Raw genomic sequence first — 13,094 nt, 5'->3', positions numbered from 1 at the left:
CAGTTGCCGTACCAGGCGGTGATACATCCCAAAAGGATGCTCTCAATTGTGCATCTGTAAACGTTTCTGAGGTAGGGAGTATCTGAACCACAAAGGCAATAGGAGATCAGGAGCAAGAGACAATGCAATAGCTATTCTCACACCAGTGGCTGTCAGGACTGAAGGAGCAGCTATTTTCATAGCAGTGGCTGTCAGGACTGAAGGAGCAGCTATTCTCATAGCAGTGGCTGTCAGGACTGATGGAGCAGCTATTCTCACAGCAGTGGCTGTCAGGACTGAAGGAGCAGCTATTCTCACAGCAGTGGCTGTCAGGACTGAAGGAGCAGCTATTCTCATAGCAGTGGCTGTCAGGACTGATGGAGCAGCTATTCTCACAGCAGTGGCTGTCAGGACTGAAGGAGCAGCTATTCTCACAGCAGTGGCCCTCAGGACTGAAGGAGCAGCTATTCTCATAGCAGTGGCTGTCAGGACTGAAGGAGCAGCTATTCTCATAGCAGTGGCCGTCTGGACTGATGGAGCAGCTATTCCCATAGCAGTGGCTGTCAGGACTGAAGGAGTAGCTATTCTCACAGCAGTGGCTGTCAGGACTGAAGGAGTAGCTATTCTCACAGCAGTGGCTGTCAGGACTGAAGGAGTAGCTATTCTCACAGCAGTGGCCCTCAGGACTGAAGGAGCAGCTATTCTCATAGCAGTGGCTGTCAGGACTGAAGGAGCAGCTATTCTCACAGCAGTGGCTGTCAGGACTGATGGAGCAGCTATTCTCACAGCAGTGGCTGTCAGGACTGAAGGAGCAGCTATTATCATAGCAGTGGCTGTCAGGACTGAAGGAGCAGCTATTCTCACAGCAGTGGCTGTCAGGACTGAAGGAGCAGCTATTCTCACAGCAGTGGCTGTCTGGACTGAAGGAGTAGCTATTCTCACAGCAGTGGCTGTCTGGACTGAAGGAGTAGCTATTCTCACAGCAGTGGCTGTCTGGACTGAAGGAGCAGCTATTCTCACAGCAGTGGCTGTTTGGACTGATGGAGTAGCTATTCTCACAGCAGTGGCTGTCTGGACTGAAGGAGCAGCTATTCTCACAGCAGTGGCTGTCAGGACTGAAGGAGCAGCTATTCTCACAGCAGTGGCTGTCTGGACTGAAGGAGTAGCTATTCTCACAGCAGTGGCTGTCAGGACTGAAGGAGCAGCTATTCTCATAGCAGTGGCTGTCAGGACTGAAGGAGCAGCTATTCTCATAGCAGTGGCTGTCAGGACTGAAGGAGCAGCTATTCTCATAGCAGTGGCTGTCAGGACTGATGGAGCAGCTATTCTCATAGCAGTGGCTGTCAGGACTGAAGGAGCAGCTATTCTCATAGCAGTGGCTGTCTGGACTGAAGGAGCAGCTATTCTCATAGCAGTGGCTGTCAGGACTGAAGGAGCAGCTATTCTCATAGCAGTGGCCGTCTGGACTGAAGGAGCAGCTATTCTCATAGCAGTGGCTGTCAGGACTGATGGAGCAGCTATTCTCATAGCAGTGGCTGTCAGGACTGAAGGAGCAGCTATTCTCATAGCAGTGGCTGTCAGGACTGATGGAGCAGCTATTCTCATAGCAGTGGCTGTCAGGACTGATGGAGCAGCTATTCTCATAGCAGTGGCTGTCAGGACTGAAGGAGCAGCTATTCTCACAGCAGTGGCTGTCTGGACTGAAGGAGCAGCTATTCTCACAGCAGTGGCTGTCTGGACTGAAGGAGCAGCTATTCTCACAGCAGTGGCTGTCGGGACTGAAGGAGTAGCTATTCTCATAGCAGTGGCTGTTGGGACTGAAGGAGCAGCTATTCTCATAGCAGTGGCTGTCAGGACTGATGAAGCAGCTATTCTCACAGCAGTGGCTGTTGGGACTGAAGGAGCAGCTATTCTCATAGCAGTGGCTGTCAGGACTGATGGAGTAGCTATTCTCATAGCAGTGGCTGTTGGGACTGAAGGAGTAGCTATTCTCACAGCAGTGGCTGTTGGGACTGATGGAGTAGCTATTCTCATAGCAGTGGCTGTTGGGACTGAAGGAGTAGCTATTCTCATAGCAGTGGCTGTTGGGACTGATGGAGTAGCTATTATCACAGCAGTGGCTGTTGGGACTGAAGGAGCAGCTATTCTCACAGCAGTGGCTGTTGGGACTGATGGAGTAGCTATTATCACAGCAGTGGCTGTTGGGACTGAAGGAGCAGCTATTCTCATAGCAGTGGCTGTTGGGACTGATGGAGTAGCTATTCTCACAGCAGTGGCTGTCTGGACTGATGGAGTAGCTATTCTCACAGCAGTGGCTGTCTGGACTGATGGAGTAGCTATTCTCATAGCAGTGGCTGTTGGGACTGATGGAGCAGCTATTCTCACAGCAGTGGCTGTTGGGACTGAAGGAGCAGCTATTCTCACAGCAGTGGCTGTCTGGACTGAAGGAGCAGCTATTATCATAGCAGTGGCTGTTGGGACTGATGGAGTAGCTATTATCATAGCAGTGGCTGTCAGGACTGAAGGAGCAGCTATTCTCATAGCAGTGGCTGTTGGGACTGAAGGAGTAGCTATTCTCATAGCAGTGGCTGTTGGGACTGAAGGAGCAGCTATTCTCATAGCAGTGGCTGTTGGGACTGATGGAGCAGCTATTCTCATAGCAGTGGCTGTTGGGACTGAAGGAGCAGCTATTCTCACAGCAGTGGCTGTTGGGACTGATGGAGCAGCTATTCTCACAGCAGTGGCTGTTGGGACTGATGGAGCAGCTATTCTCATAGCAGTGGCTGTTGGGACTGATGGAGTAGCTATTCTCACAGCAGTGGCTGTTGGGACTGAAGGAGTAGCTATTCTCACAGCAGTGGCTGTCTGGACTGATGGAGCAGCTATTCTCACAGCAGTGGCTGTTGGGACTGAAGGAGCAGCTATTCTCACAGCAGTGGCTGTCTGGACTGATGGAGCAGCTATTCTCACAGCAGTGGCTGTCAGGACTGAAGGAGTAGCTATTCTCATAGCAGTGGCTGTCAGGACTGAAGGAGCAGCTATTCTCATAGCAGTGGCTGTCAGGACTGAAGGAGTAGCTATTCTCATAGCAGTGGCTGTCAGGACTGAAGGAGTAGCTATTCTCATAGCAGTGGCTGTCAGGACTGAAGGAGTAGCTATTCTCATAGCAGTGGCTGTCAGGACTGAAGGAGTAGCTATTCTCATAGCAGTGGCTGTCAGGACTGAAGGAGTAGCTATTCTCACAGCAGTGGCTGTCAGGACTGAAGGAGTAGCTATTCTCATAGCAGTGGCTGTCAGGACTGAAGGAGTAGCTATTCTCATAGCAGTGGCTGTCAGGACTGATGGAGCAGCTATTCTCACAGCAGTGGCTGTCAGGACTGAAGGAGTAGCTATTCTCATAGCAGTGGCTGTCAGGACTGAAGGAGTAGCTATTCTCATAGCAGTGGCTGTCAGGACTGATGGAGCAGCTATTCTCACAGCAGTGGCTGTCAGGACTGAAGGAGTAGCTATTCTCACAGCAGTGGCTGTCTGGACTGAAGGAGCAGCTATTATCATAGCAGTGGCTGTTGGGACTGATGGAGTAGCTATTCTCATAGCAGTGGCTGTCAGGACTGAAGGAGCAGCTATTCTAACAGCAGTGGCTGTTGGGACTGAAGGAGTAGCTATTCTCATAGCAGTGGCTGTCTGGACTGATGGAGTAGCTATTATCATAGCAGTGGCTGTCAGGACTGAAGGAGCAGCTATTCTCATAGCAGTGGCTGTTGGGACTGATGGAGTAGCTATTATCACAGCAGTGGCTGTCTGGACTGAAGGAGCAGCTATTCTCATAGCAGTGGCTGTTTGGACTGATGGAGTAGCTATTCTCACAGCAGTGGCTGTTTGGACTGAAGGAGTAGCTATTCTCACAGCAGTGGCTGTTTGGACTGATGGAGTAGCTATTCTCAAAGCAGTGGCTGTCTGCACTGATGGAGTAGCTATTCTCACAGCAGTGGCTGTCTGGACTGATGGAGTAGCTATTCTCACAGCAGTGGCTGTTGGGACTGATGGAGTAGCTATTCTCACAGCAGTGGCTGTATGGACTGATGGAGCAGCTATTCTCACAGCAGTGGCTGTTGGGACTGATGGAGTAGCTATTCTCACAGCAGTGGCTGTTGGGACTGATGGAGCAGCTATTCTCACAGCAGTGGCTGTTGGGACTGATGGAGCAGCTATTCTCACAGCAGTGGCTGTTGGGACTGATGGAGCAGCTATTCTCACAGCAGTGGCTGTATGGACTGATGGAGTAGCTATTCTCACAGCAGTGGCTGTTGGGATTGATGGAGCAGCTATTCTCACAGCAGTGGCTGTATGGACTGATGGAGTAGCTATTCTCACAGCAGTGGCTGTTGGGACTGATGGAGCAGCTATTCTCATAGCAGTGGCTGTTGGGACTGATGGAGTAGCTATTCTCACAGCAGTGGCTGTATGGACTGATGGAGTAGCTATTCTCACAGCAGTGGCTGTTGGGACTGATGGAGTAGCTATTCTCACAGCAGTGGCTGTTGGGACTGATGGAGCAGCTATTCTCACAGCAGTGGCTGTTGGGACTGATGGAGCAGCTATTCTCACAGCAGTGGCTGTTGGGACTGATGGAGCAGCTATTCTCACAGCAGTGGCTGTTGGGATTGATGGAGCAGCTATTCTCACAGCAGTGGCTGTTGGGACTGATGGAGCAGCTATTCTCACAGCAGTGGCTGTTGGGACTGATGGAGCAGCTATTCTCACAGCAGTGGCTGTTGGGACTGATGGAGCAGCTATTCTCATAGCAGTGGCTGTTGGGACTGATGGAGCAGCTATTCTCACAGCAGTGGCTGTTGGGACTGATGGAGCAGCTATTCTCATAGCAGTGGCTGTTGGGACTGATGGAGCAGCTATTCTCATAGCAGTGGCTGTTGGACTGATGGAGCAGCTATTCTCATAGCAGTGGCTGTTGGGACTGATGGAGCAGCTATTCTCACAGCAGTGGCTGTTGGGACTGATGGAGCAGCTATTCTCACAGCAGTGGCTGTTGGGACTGATGGAGCAGCTATTCTCACAGCAGTGGCTGTTGGGACTGATGGAGCAGCTATTCTCACAGCAGTGGCTGTTGGGATTGATGGAGCAGCTATTCTCACAGCAGTGGCTGTTGGGAGTGATGGAGCAGCTATTCTCACAGCAGTGGCTGTTGGGACTGATGGAGCAGCTATTCTCACAGCAGTGGCTGTTGGGATTGATGGAGCAGCTCTTCTCACAGCAGTGGCTGTTGGGACTGATGGAGCAGCTATTCTCATAGCAGTGGCTGTTGGACTGATGGAGCAGCTATTCTCATAGCAGTGGCTGTTGGGATTGATGGAGCAGTAGTAGTGGTGAAGGATGCTATAGTAACAACATGGAGCTGGAGTATTTTGAAGTGTGCATCACGGATGGTGTTAGTGGTAGCAGGGGTTACCGTGGTAGCGTTGTTGTGACATCATCTTCTGAGGGCGGTGATGTTGAACCGGATACACAGTGCTGATTTACCTCAGAACCAGGTGACGTTGATTAGGGCCACCGCACGTGTATATCGGGTGGCCATGGAGGAGGAAGGAGATGGGGAGCGAAGTGAAAATGACATGGCTTGGGAACACCTCTTGTAACCTGTGGCCAGATGAGGAAGACTAGGTGAAAGCATGAGGAGGTTTTTTAAGGCCTTCCTTTTTGGGGAACCCAGCAGGAAGTTAATTCGTAAGGTATAGAGTCAGGTGAAGAGAGAGTGGGAATCGTCATGTTATCAAACCTAGTTTTTTCTTTGCATATATAATTATGCATAGCTTCGCACATCATTACTACTTGTTATGTTTTGTGTTTCTTTTTGCTTTTCAAGTCTTGCGCGATCACTCTCTTAGGAACCAGAAGGAGGAAATAGAGGAAGTCAAAGCTCCAGCCGAAATGTCAATATTATTGGTCAGATGAGAGAAGGAAATGAGGGTGGGCATAGTGTAATTACAAATCAGGGGCCATAAGTCTCAGAGGTGTAAATATGTTAATAAACTGTGAATGTTAATCATGTTTTATGTTTTGTTTGTGTTTTATTTTTTGTTTGTCTAAGTCATTTTCCGAGTTGATTTAGGTTGAATAGTATGGAGCTCATGATCAAAGGGGGTGATTGATGGGTTCTGACTTCTAAACTTGGAATGTGAAATATCCTTATTCATGTTACTGAGGGAGAGAGAGGAATGCAGAAAGTTTACATTCGGTCAGAACATCTTATTGTTAAATCTCAGGTATCCTATGGAGAGGAGAAGGGCCACAGTCTGGTTCCAGTCAACAGATACGGTAGGACAGCCGTGAGTTGGGAAGGAGTGAGGAATTTGGGCCGAGGGCAGTTCAGATGAAGTGAGAAAGAACAGGAATCACTAAAGTCCTGTCTAGCAACAGATGTATTGGCTGTCTAGATGTGCAAGGAGGAGACTCAGCATGGCAGGAATGTAAACACTACCAGTCAAAAGCTTTAGAACACCTCGTCATTCAAGGGTTTTTCTTTATTTTCACTATTTTCTACATTGTAGAAAAGTGAAGACATAAAAACTATGAAATAACACATATGGAATCATGTAGTAGCCCCCAAAAGTTAAACAAATCAAAATATATGTTATATTAGATTCTTCAAAGTAGCCACCCTTTGCCTTGATGACAGCCTTGCACGCTCTTGGCATTCTCTCAACCAGCTTCATGAGGTAGTCACCTGGAATACATTCAATTAACTGGTGTGCCTTGCTAAAAGTTTATTTGCGGAATTTATTTCCTTCTTAATGCGTTTGAGCCAATCAGTTGTGTTGTGACAAGGTAGATTGTGATATACAGAAGATTATTTGGTAAAATAATTTGGTAAAATAATAATTTGATAAAATACCAAGTCCATATTATGGCAAGAACAACTCAAATAAGCAATGAGAAACGACAGACCACCATTACTTTAAGACATGAAGGTAGGTCAATCCGGAAAATTTCAAGAACTTTTAGTTTCTTCAAGTGCAGTCGCAAAAAACATCAAGCGCCATGATGAAACTGGCTCTAATGAGGACCACCACAGGAATGGAAGACCCAGAGTTACCTCTGCTGCAGAGGATAAGTTCATTAGAGTTAACTGCACCTCCGATTGCAGCCCAAATAAATGCTTCACAGAGTTCAACTAACAGACACATCTCAACATCAACTGTTTAGGGAAGACAGGCCTTCATGGTCGATTTGCTGCAAAGAAACCACTACTAAAGACAACCAATAAGAAGAAGAGACTTGTTTGGGCCAAGAAACACGAGCAATGGTGGAAATCAGGAGGACATGGCCGTTGTCTCTGATGGTGGAAATCTGTCCTTTGGTATTGTCATGCCCAGGTCTGTTTCACCTGTCCTTGTGCTTGTCACAACCCCCCTCCAGGAGTCAGTCATCTTCCCCATTATCCCCTGTGTACTTATACCTGTGTTCTCTGTTTGTTTGTTGCCAGTTCGTCTAGTTTGTCAAGTCAACCAGCGTTTTGTCTCAGCTCCTGCTTTTCCCCAGTCTCTCTCTTTCTTGCACTCCTGGTTTTGACACTCGCCTGACCCTGACTCTGAGCCCGCCTGCCTGGCCACTCGCCTGACCCTGACTCTGAGCCCGCCTGCCTGGCCACTCGCCTGACCCTGACTATGAGCCCGCCTGCCTGGCCACTCGCCTGACCCTGACTCTGACTCTGAGCCTGCCTGCCTGACCACTCACCTTCCCCTGAGCCCTCCTGCCTGACCACTCGCCTGACCCTGACTCTGACTCTGAGCCTGCCTGGCCACTCGCCTGACCCTGACTCTGACTCTGAGCCTGCCTGCCTGACCACTCACCTTCCCCTGAGCCCTCCTGCCTGACCACTCGCCTGACCCTGACTCTGACTCTGAGCCTGCCTGGCCACTCGCCTGACCCTGACTCTGACTCTGAGCCTGCCTGGCCACTCGCCTGACCCTGACTCTGACTCTGAGCCTGCCTGCCTGACCACTCACCTTCCCCTGAGCCCTCCTGCCTGGCCACTCGCCTGACCCTGACTATGAGCCCGCCTGCCTGGCCACTCGCCTGACCCTGACTCTGACTCTGAGCCTGCCTGGCCACTCGCCTGACCCTGACTCTGACTCTGAGCCTGCCTGCCTGACCACTCACCTTCCCCTGAGCCCTCCTGCCTGACCACTCGCCTGACCCTGACTCTGAGCGCGCCTGCCTGACCACTCGCCTTCCCCTGAGCCTGCCTGCCTGCCGTCCTGTACCGTTGTCCATTACTGTGGATTATCTACCCCTGTCTGGCTTGACCTGTCGTTTGCCTACCCCTTTTGCTGTAATAAACATTGTTACTTCAACATAGTCTACATTTGGGTCTTACCTGAAACCTGATAGGTATGATGAGTCCAAATTTGATGTTTTTGGTTCCAATCGTCGTGTCTTTGTGAGAAGCAGAGTAGGTAAACAAATGATCTCTGCATGTGTGGTTCCCACCGTGAAGCATGGAGGAGGAGGTGTGATGGTGTGGGGGTGCTTTGCTGGTGACATTGTCTGTGATTTATAAAACATTTAAGGTACACAACCAGCATGGCTACCATATAATTCTGCAGCGATATGCCATCCCATCTGGTTTGCAATTAGTGGGACTATCATTTGATTTTCAACAGGACAATGACACAACACATCTCCAGGCTAAGGCCTATTTGACCAAGAAGTAGAGTGATGGAGTGCTGCATCAGATGACCTGGCCTCCACAATCATCCGACCTCAACCCAATTGAGACGGTTTGGGATGAGTTGAACCGGCAGAGTGAAGGAAAAACAGCCAAACAAGTGCTCAGCCTATGTGGGAACTCCTTCAAGGCTGTTGGAAAAGCATTCCAGGTGAATCTGGTTGAGAGAATGTCAAGAGTGTGCAAAGCTGTCATCAAGGCAAAGGGTGGCTACTATGAAGAATCTAAATTAAGAAAATATATTTTGATTGGTTTAACACTTTTTTGGTTACTACATGATTCCATATGTGTTATTTCATAGTTTTGATGTCTTCACTATCATTCTACAATGTAGAAAATAGTAAAAAATAAATAAAAAAAACACCCTTGAATGACGAAGTGTGTCCAAACGTCTGACTGGTTCTGTATGTGTTTGTGTAAACATGTCGTTGTCTTATGCAGCTGTGTGACCCAGTGGGTAAATAAACTTGGTTTGAACTTCACTAGTCGTCCGTGAGTTTTACTTTACTATTTTAGAATCTAGCAAGGCCAAGCACAGCTCACCTCCTAATAACATAGTATGATCATTAGGCCAAGCTACAGCTTTACAGCTCACCTCTTAATAACATGATCATTAGGCCAAGCTACAGCTTTACAGCTCACCTCTTAATAACATGATCATTAGGCCAAGCTACAGCTTTACAGCTCACCTCTTAATAACATGATCATTAGGCCAAGCTACAGCTTTACAGCTCACCTCTTAATAACATGATCATTAGGCCAAGCTACAGCTTTACAGCTCACCTCTTAATAACATGATCATTAGGCCAAGCTACAGCTTTACAGCTCACCTCTTAATAACATGATCATTAGGCCAAGCTACAGCTTTACAGCTCACCTCTTAATAACATGATCATTAGGCCAAGCTACAGCTTTACAGCTCACCTCTTAATAACATGATCATTAGGCCAAGCTACAGCTTTACAGCTCACCTCTTAATAACATGATCATTAGGCCAAGCTACAGCTTTACAGCTCACCTCTTAATAACATGATCATTAGGCCAAGCTACAGCTTTACAGCTCACCTCTTAATAACATGATCATTAGGCCAAGCTACAGCTTTACAGCTCACCTCTTAATAACATGATCATTAGGCCAAGCTACAGCTTTACAGCTCACTTCTTAATAACATGATCATTAGGCCAAGCTACAGCTTTACAGCTCACCTCTTAATAACATGATCACTAGGCCAAGCTACAGCTTTACAGCTCACCCACTAAACCATGGCAGCAGCTTTTTAATCTATGTCTTATTGTGTGGCTGAGGACTATAGGATAAGCCATTCACAGATGGAGTCTAGAAGGATGTGTTGTCCTTTCCCATTAGCTGTGGAGAGTGGAGGGGAGGAGGATGGGAGGGAGGGACAGGGGGATAAATGGGTGAGGAGGAGGGGGAGGATTGGGTAAGGAGGGGTGAGACGTTAGAAACTCTTCATGTCCGGGACAGAACAGATTCTAATTATAGATCTATGCTTTTTGCCCTCTCAATCTAGTCTGCGCCAGAAATGGCACCCTATTCCCTATTTAATGCACTAGTTTTGACTAGAGCCCATTGAGATCTGATAAAAGTAGTAAACTATGTAGGTAATAGGGGGCCATTTGGGACGAAATCCTATTCTCCCTCAGATCACATTCTTCAGGACAGAGCATCCTCTCTCCCGCTCTCTCTCTACTCGAGCAAAACACACAGAATGCATTCACAAACTGGTTTCTTATTATGGTGGAGTGAAAGAGGGGAGGAGGAGAGGAGATATGAGAGGAGATGAGGGGAGAGGATGGAGTGAGAGAGGAGAGGAGAGATGAGGGGAAAGGATGGAGTGAGAGAGGAGAGTAGAGATGAGGGGAAAGGATGGAGTGGGAGAGGAGAAGAGAGATGAGAGGAAAGGATGGAGTGGGAGAGGAGAGGAGAGATGAGAGGAAAGGATGGAGTGGGAGAGGAGAGGAGAGATGAGAGGAAAGGATGGAGTGGGAGAGGAGAGGAGAGAGGAGAGGAGAGGATGGACTGGGAGAGGAGAGGAGAGATGAGAGGAGAGGATGGACTGAGAGAGGAGAGGAGAGATGAGAGGAAAGGATGGAGTGGGAGAGGAGAGGAGAGATGAGAGGAGAGGATGGACTGAGAGAGGAGAGGAGAGAGGAGAGGAGAGGATGGACTGGGAGAGGAGAGTAGAGATGAGAGGAGAGGGTGGAGTGGGAGAGGAGAGGAGAGATGAGAGGAGAGGATGGACTGAGAGAGGAGAGTAGAGATGAGAGGAGAGGGTGGAGTGGGAGAGGAGAGGAGAGATGAGAGGGTGGAGTGGGAGAGGAGAAAGGATGGAGTGGGAGAGGAGAGGAGAGATGAGGGGAGAAGATGGAATGGGAGAAGACAGGAGAGATGAGGGGATGGAGAGGAAAGGGAGAGGGGGATGAGGGGGGGATCAGAAGGGGAGGAGAGGGGGATGAAAATGGGAGGAGAGGAGAAGGGGAGAAGGGGAGTAGAAAGGGAGGTTAGGGGGAGGAGAGGAGAAGATAAGGGGAGAAGGGGAGTAGAAGGGGAGATGTGGGGGAGGAGAGGGGGTGAGAAGGAGAGGAGAAGGGGAAGAGAAGGGGAGGAGAGGAGAAGGGGAGGAGAGGAGAAGGGGAGGAGACGGGGGAGAGGAGCATGAGAAGGGGAGGAAAACGGGAGGAGAGGTGGAGGAGAGGAGGGGAGGAGAGGGTGAGAAGGGGAGGAGAGGGGCGAAGGGGTGGAGAAGGGGAGGAGAGGGGGAGGAGAGGTGGAGGAGAGAAGGGGGGACAGGGGGAGAGGGGTGGAGAAGGGGAGGAGAGGGGTTGGAGAAGGGGAGGAGAGGTGGAGGAGAGGAGGGGAGGAGAGGGTGAGAAGGGGAGGAGAGGGGCGAAGGGGTGGAGAAGGGGAGGAGAGGGGGAGGAGAGGTGGAGGAGAGGAGGGGGGACAGGGGGAGAGGGGTGGAGAAGGGGAGGAGAGGGGTTGGAGAAGGGGAGGAGAGGTGGAGGAGAGGAGGGGAGGAGAGGGTGAGAAGGGGAGGAGAGGGGCGAAGGGGTGGAGAAGGGGAGGAGAGGGGGAGGAGAGGTGGAGGAGAGGAGGGGGGACAGGGGGAGAGGGGTGGAGAAGGGGAGGAGAGGGGTTGGAGAAGGGGAGGAGAGGTGGAGGAGAGGAGGGGAGGAGAGGGTGAGAAGGGGAGGAGAGGGGCGAAGGGGTGGAGAAGGGGAGGAGAGGGGGAGGAGAGGTGGAGGAGAGGAGGGGGGACAGGGGGAGAGGGGTGGAGAAGGGGAGGAGAGGGGTTGGAGAAGGGGAGGAGAGGTGGAGGAGAGGAGGGGAGGAGAGGGTGAGAAGGGGAGGAGAGGGGCGAAGGGGTGGAGAAGGGGAGGAGAGGGGGAGGAGAGGTGGAGGAGAGGAGGGGGGACAGGGGGAGAGGGGTGGAGAAGGGGAGGAGAGGGGTTGGAGAAGGGGAGGAGAGGTGGAGGAGAGGAGGGGAGGAGAGGGTGAGAAGGGGAGGAGAGGGGCGAAGGGGTGGAGAAGGGGAGGAGAGGGGGAGGAGAGGTGGAGGAGAGGAGGGGGGACAGGGGGAGAGGGGTGGAGAAGGGGAGGAGAGGGGGAGGAGAGAAGGGGAGGAGAAGGGGAGGAGAGGGGTGGAGAAGGGGAGGAGAGGAGAAGGGGAGAAGGAGAGGGGATGAGAAGTTGAGGAGAGGTGGAGGTGAGGAGAGGGGGATGAGAAGGTGCATTATAAATGATAAAGGAGAATGTTCTAGGTTTTGAAGTTGGTGTTTCTACCCAGAGCCTAGAAACAGAGGAGGCTGTGCTGTGAATAGGAAGTGCATCAAAGTGAATAACTTTATGCCAGGAGCCACCTGTCTATCTGCTGCTCTGAGACTTAGATACTCTGTCTGTACTCAAAATAGAGTTCATTTTGGGGTTGTAAATATAGAGGGAAACACTGATTGTAAATATAGAGGGAAACACTGATTGTAAATACAGAGGGAAACACTGATTGTAAATACAGAGGGAAACACTGATTGTAAATATAGAGGGAAACACAGATTGTAAATATAGAGGGAAACACTGATTGTAAATACAGAGGGAAACACTGATTGTAAATATAGAGGGAAACACTGATTGTAAATACAGAGGGAAACACTGATTGTAAATACAGAGGGAAACACTGATTGTAAATACAGAGGGAAACACTGATTGTAAATATAGAGGGAAACACTGATTGTAAATACAGAGGGAAACACAGATTGTAAATGTAGAGGGAAACACAGATTGTAACTACAGAGGGAAACACAGATTGTAACTACAAAGGGAAACACAGATTGTAAATATAGAGGGAAACAC

The sequence above is a fragment of the Salvelinus alpinus genome, chromosome 4, assembly GCF_045679555.1.
Source record: "Salvelinus alpinus chromosome 4, SLU_Salpinus.1, whole genome shotgun sequence".
NCBI classification, from domain to species: Eukaryota; Metazoa; Chordata; class Actinopteri; order Salmoniformes; family Salmonidae; genus Salvelinus; species Salvelinus alpinus.
Note: the sequence above shows the minus strand (reverse complement) of the source record.